The sequence below is a fragment of the Phodopus roborovskii genome, unplaced genomic scaffold (assembly GCF_943737965.1).
Source record: "Phodopus roborovskii unplaced genomic scaffold, PHOROB, whole genome shotgun sequence".
NCBI lineage: Eukaryota > Metazoa > Chordata > Mammalia > Rodentia > Cricetidae > Phodopus > Phodopus roborovskii.
In genome coordinates this window covers 35,404-41,439 of record NW_026125868.1, presented here as the reverse complement: position 1 = coordinate 41,439, position 6,036 = coordinate 35,404, and the positions used below count along the sequence as shown (strand labels likewise).

At 40.3% G+C, this 6,036-nt stretch overlaps 1 pseudogene; it reads right to left on the bottom strand.

Annotated features, from left to right (window-relative positions):
- Positions 1 to 3,155: 3,155 nt before the first annotated feature.
- On the bottom strand, positions 3,156 to 3,916 carry LOC127217876 (N-alpha-acetyltransferase 11-like; annotated as a pseudogene).
- Between the last annotated feature and the right edge of the window lie 2,120 nt (positions 3,917 to 6,036).

Here is a 6,036-nt window from a genome sequence, read left to right as displayed (position 1 = left end):
AAAAGAAAAAAATCAACTTAACTTGTTTGATAAACATTAAAATATTAATTATAGAAGATACAATTTTATTTCTAACTTTTCTAGCACATACCTCACCTGTCCCAGCAGTTTTCAGTTCTTTTTTTTTCTTTCTCTTCTAGGAATTAGAGTATTTCTTAATTGTAAAGTGAAGATCATTGGTATCTAACAAAATAATTATAAGAACTGTGTACACAGAGTGATTAAGATGTTTAGAAAAGTAAATAGGATGTAGTAAATTCTCAATGAAAATTCTCAAAGGAAGCAGCAGATTCCAGATTGCACAATGTTTTTCTTTTGGACAGGATCTGTCACTGTAGCCCAGGTTGGCTGTGAAGTCATAGGAATGCTCCAGGCTCAGCCTCCTGAGCAGTGGAATTATAAATATAAGTTAATACATCTGGTTCACAGATGGTTTTACATTTTAATTTTATTTTTGAGAAGGTTCTCACCACATAGCTTAGCTACCCTTGAACTTGCTACATAGACCAGAATGGCCTTAAACTCATTGAAGTCCTCAAGCCTCGCCTACCCACTCTCAGAATTAAAGGCATGTACAACCATACTCACCTATTTGTTTACTTTCATATTTTTTACTTTTGAGATTAAATTAAATGAGTTTTAAGGCCTCTTTTTCATTGAAATTTTTTCCCTTTCGGTTTTTCAAGACAGGATTTCTTTGTATTGCTTTGGAGCCTGTCCTAGAACTTGCTCTGTAGACAAGGCTAGCCTTGAACTCACAAAGTTCCACCTGCCCTTGCCTCCTGAGTGCTGGAATTAAAAGCATGCACGGCCAATGCCCAGCTTTGTTGAACTATTCTTAAATACTGTTTATTTCTAGAAAAAGTAGAGAAAGGATATGGGAAACCTTTTCAGACATCAGCCGTGCTCACTAATCTAAAACAAGGTTATCTATGTAACCAATATACCCGAGACTTCCAGCTCATTGTCAATTGTATTTACATAGGCAAGAAGACAAGCTACAAATAGGTCTAACAATGTTATGACTATTCCTTTACTTTGGGGTTCATATCTGGAAACATTAATGCAGAAATGAAATTTCTGAACTGGTATTAAGGAAGTGTGTAATGATTTCTCTAGTGACTACACTACTGTTTTTGGCTTTATATTTTTCTTTTAGCTGGGTATGGTGGCCCATGCTTCTAATTCCAGCACTTGGAGTCTGATACAGAAGTAATTCCATGAGTTCAAGGTAAGCCTGGTATACTGTGTGACCACGTCTCAAAAAAACTTTCCTTTAGCAAAATAGCCAATACAAACTTACCAATTTTAATTTTGTTTTCTCATTTATCTGGGTTGTTCAAACTTTTAAGCTCATTTCCTTTGTAATTTTTGCATTCATTGATTCATATTTTGCTTTCTTTGGAATAATACCTAGTGTACAAAGAGTATTGATGTTTTTATCTAGCATTTATTCAAAGCTCCAAATCACTTACAAACAACCATTTATAAGACTTCATATTTATTTTCGGCATATATTATTAAGTACTTATAAAGGACTATTTTGTTGCTCTTAGTATAGTATATATTGCTTTCAAATACATAGTATGCTATATATTGGTTTCCTTCTATCAAGTATTTCCTCAATATATACATTGATATTCTGTGAAAATTTCTACCATATTAATGAAGACATATAATATGATTAAACTCACAGAAAATGCTACATAGACCAGAAACTCTTAATGAACTAACTCATAGTTATTGCAAATTTTCCTACTCAAAGAGAAAAAATAGCTCAATAGAAATAAACTTAGATCAACCTTTAAAACCATTAAGCAATTTAAAGAAAATTATTATTTGTCCTATATCTTGTATTGGTATGTGCCACATATTTTTATTTGTTTCAGAATGGAATCTGAAACAAATTTCTATATCTATAATCATTGTTTAATTACTTGTTACTTAACACATAATTTTAAAATTTATGATACTTTCTTATATGTAATTTTACCTTGTATATATGTCAATTTCATTTATTTATATATAATTGTAATTGTAAGACACACTCAAAGTGTTTCTACTTTGCTCATATTCATCCCTCCTTGTCCTCTACCTCTCTCTGGTTCCTTTCCTCCCCCCAACACTCCAGTTTGTTTATCATATATATATATATATATATATATATATATATATATATAATATCATGTAGCCCAAGCTTGTCTAGAACTTGACATATAGCTGAGGATGACCTTGAACTTCTGATTCCCCTGCTTCCACCTCTGAAATGTTGGAGTTATAGTTATGTACCACCAATATTAGGCTATACACATATTGAAACCTAGATTTCATATATAAGACATAATGGACAATATTTGTCTTTTCTTGTTTCTATTACCCTTGTTCTTTGTTCCCCCACTGTTACACTCCTTACTTATTCAACAGAATACTCATTGTATTGTTAAGTAAACATATATATGTTTACGTCTAGATTCTGCACATGAGTGGTAACATGATATTTGTCTGAGCATATTTATCTTTTTTTTCCTTTTTAATACTTTATTTCTTCAGATTAGAGATTACAATTTCATTTCTGCTTGTCCCTCCCTTAAGATCTACAAACACTCAGGTATAGAAGTCCAAATCACCTTCTCCCACTGGGAAAGGGAACACACTTCTTCAGAAAGAGGGAGAGAGGGCAGGGCAGTTTCCAGAGAAAGGAAGAGTAGTTAACTTCCACCAGACAGAGGCAGAGGGCATAAGGACTAACTTGATGGTCCTGCCTACTCAATGAAAACTCAGATAAATGGCAAAGGCGAAAAGCTGGGGAGCGTTCCGAGTTGTTCCTGCTTCCGGTTTGGCATTCTAGACAAAACCCTAGGGTACACACAATCGATGCAGGACAGCCCCAAACAATGCAACAGCAGCATGAAGACGCCAAGGCAGGGGCTGCCATGGCAGTCCTCAAGACTCCTTGGTTCCTGCACAGCAGGCTGTGTCCAGGAGTGCCTCTGTGATCAAATCAGGCATGTGGAAAGTTGCTGCTAAGCGCTGGAAATGAGAAGCCATTTGGGTCACTGTGAGATGACCCCAGAGTAGGCACTGCAGAGTACAGCCAGGGTTCCCAAGAAAAATGTGGCTAAAAAATACCAGAAGTTATCACTCTCAAGCAGGCTCTAGGAGGCGGGACCCACGTCCTGCAAGCTTTCTCTGCAGTCACTCCCACTATCCTCTCCAGCCAGGCTCTCCTGCTGACAGGCCTCTTAAGACCCAGCAAGTGTGTTGCCCTGACTCTCCTTGGAACCCAGAACCATGTATCTGCCTTTCTTCAGCACCAGCTGCCGTCTTAGGTCATCTGCCATCTGTGAGAGATCTCTCTTCATGGCGTACGCATCTTCTCCATCCGCGTAGTACTTGGGCTCCACCTCGCTAACCTGGAAGTTCAGGGTGTTGGAATAGAGATGCAGGGCTGCTCGGTTGCTCTTCCTGACATGCAGGGATACGTATTTAGCGCTGAAATTCTCGATCATGGCCCGGGAGGCCTGGTCCATCAGCTTCTGGGCCAGGCCGAGACGCCGGTGGGAGCGTTTCCACGGCCAGCGAGGTGATGTGTCCATGAGGGACATCATCAGGATCCTCTTCCATTTTGGCCAGGACATAGCCTACGATCTTGCCGTCCTCGTCCTCGGCGATGTAGGAGAGCTGGGGCCAGGAGAGGCCGTGGTAGAAGTAGTACTTCATCTGGTAGTTCTCGGGCAGGCACAGCAGGTTGCAGTGCTGCATGTTCATCAGGTCCTCGGGCCGAGCACGCCGGATATTCATTGTGGTAGCAGATAGGCCTGTCAGGCTCCGGAGAACAAGAGAGGATGCCACGGAGCACAAGCGACACCAACACCGTTTGCTTTAAAACAGCTGGGATATCCAAACAGGACTCATACAAGATGAGAAAGATCCCCCACTATCTTCCATTTCTTTTCGGCGATGCTGTACAGAACCTCGCCCATCTTCATGCAAGTGGGGTCCCAGTCGTGTCTGAAACGAATGACGACCACGCGGTCCTCCTCCGAAAGGATGGCCTGGTCTACCTGCCAGCCATTGTGCAGATGCGGAAGCAAGTACGACATCTTGAGCGCGCCTTGCTGCGCGGCCGCGCGCCGCCTCGTGAGAGCCCACGCGGCCCGACCGCCTGCCCGCTCCTCCGCGCAGCGCCAGCCCATATTTATCTTTTTAAAGCTAGTTTATTTCACTTAACAGGTTGGTCTCCAGTTACCTCCATTCCCATACAAATAGCACAATCACATTCATTTTACTGCTAAATCAAACTGTTGTAAGTATGCATAGGTATACCATACTTTTCTGTTTGTTTGCTGATGGTCATCCAGGATTTCTCTATATCTTAGCAACTTTGATTAATGTTTAATGCTGTAATAACTGATATGTAAGTCACATCTGAAGTGTGAAGTTTCAGTATCAACTACTGCTCTCCATAGTCACTTAAAATCTATTTATTTTAGTTCTTTGACTAATGATACATTCTTATGAATGAAGAGACACTATACTCCTGTTGTCTTGTCTCAAGATGCATGAGAGCATACATTCAGGTTTTCCTAGGCATCTTTCAGTCTGTGACTATTTTTCTAGTATAATTACTGATGATGCTGACCCATCTGCTGGCATAATCACTCTTTCATCAGAACTTGCAATTGAATTTGAGGGTTTTGATAGCTGTGGGTTGTCTTTTCAGTAGTAGTGCAAATGTTTTCTCTAGGACTTTATCTTAATTTCTTTTCAATTTGATGTGATAAAATACTCTGAGAAAAAGCAACTGAAGGGTTTGCTTTAGCTCACAGTTCAGGATACGGTCCATTATGGTATGGAGGTCACAGTGGCAGGAGCTTTGAATCAGCTGGTTGCATTATGTCCATAGTCAGAAGTGAGGAATGAATAAATGCATGAAAATACTTAGCTCACTTTCTCTAAAGATCTCCTGCCGAGAAAATGGTGCTCTCTCATAGTGGGCAGATATTTGCACATCCAATTATATTAGCAAGAAAATCTTGCATAGGTATAACTAGAGGACAATCTCCTAGGTAATTCTCGTTTTGTCAACCTGACAATTAACACTAACCATCACATATCCCCTAGCCTATCATCTTCTAAAGGAAGCTTCTGCTTCTTCTCATTATGTGGACAAACAGGGCTGGAGCTATGGTTGGCTTGGCTTATATATTTTTTTTTTACTTTTTTTTAAAAAAAAATTTAATTAGAAACAAGCTTCTTTTACATGTCAATCCCAGTTCCCTCTCCCTCCACTCCTCCCCTGCTTCCAATCAACCCCCTATCTCCTCCCCTTTTTGCTCCCCAGGGAGGGTGAGGCCTTTCATGAGGATCTTCAAAGTCTGTCATATCATATAGAGCAGGGCCTAGGCCCTCCCCCATGTGTCTAGGCTGAGGCAGTAACCCTCTATGTGGAATGGGCTCCCAAAGTACATTCGTATACTAGGGATAAATACTGATCCACTACCAGAGGCCCCATAGACTGCCCAGGCCTCCTAACTAACACCCAAGTTCAGGGAGTCAGGGTTGGTCCTATGCTGATTTCCTAGTTATCAGACTGGGGTGCATGAGCTCCCCTTGTTCAGGTCAGCTGTTTCTGTGGGTTTCTCCAGCCAGGTCTTGACCCCATTTTCTTATTAATTCTCCCTCTCTGCAACTGGATTCTAGGAGTCTGGCTCAGTGTTTAGCTGTGGGTGTCTGTTTTTGCTTCTATCAGCTAATGGATGAAAGCTCTAGGATGGCATATATGGTAGTTATCAATCTCATTATCAGGGAAGGGCATTTAAGGTTTGGCTTGTTGTTTTCATTACATCTTTCCTTTTCTTCTTAATTTTTTGGATGCCTTCTTACCTTTCTGAATTTTCAAGCTTTTCCTTTATATCTCCATTTGGAATTGAGTCTATTTTTTTTTCTTATTATGACTTTTCCCATTCACTGGAGCACATAGAGAAGTTTTTAATCTGCCACCATACCCATAAGTGTCTAAATTCCCTACCCCCT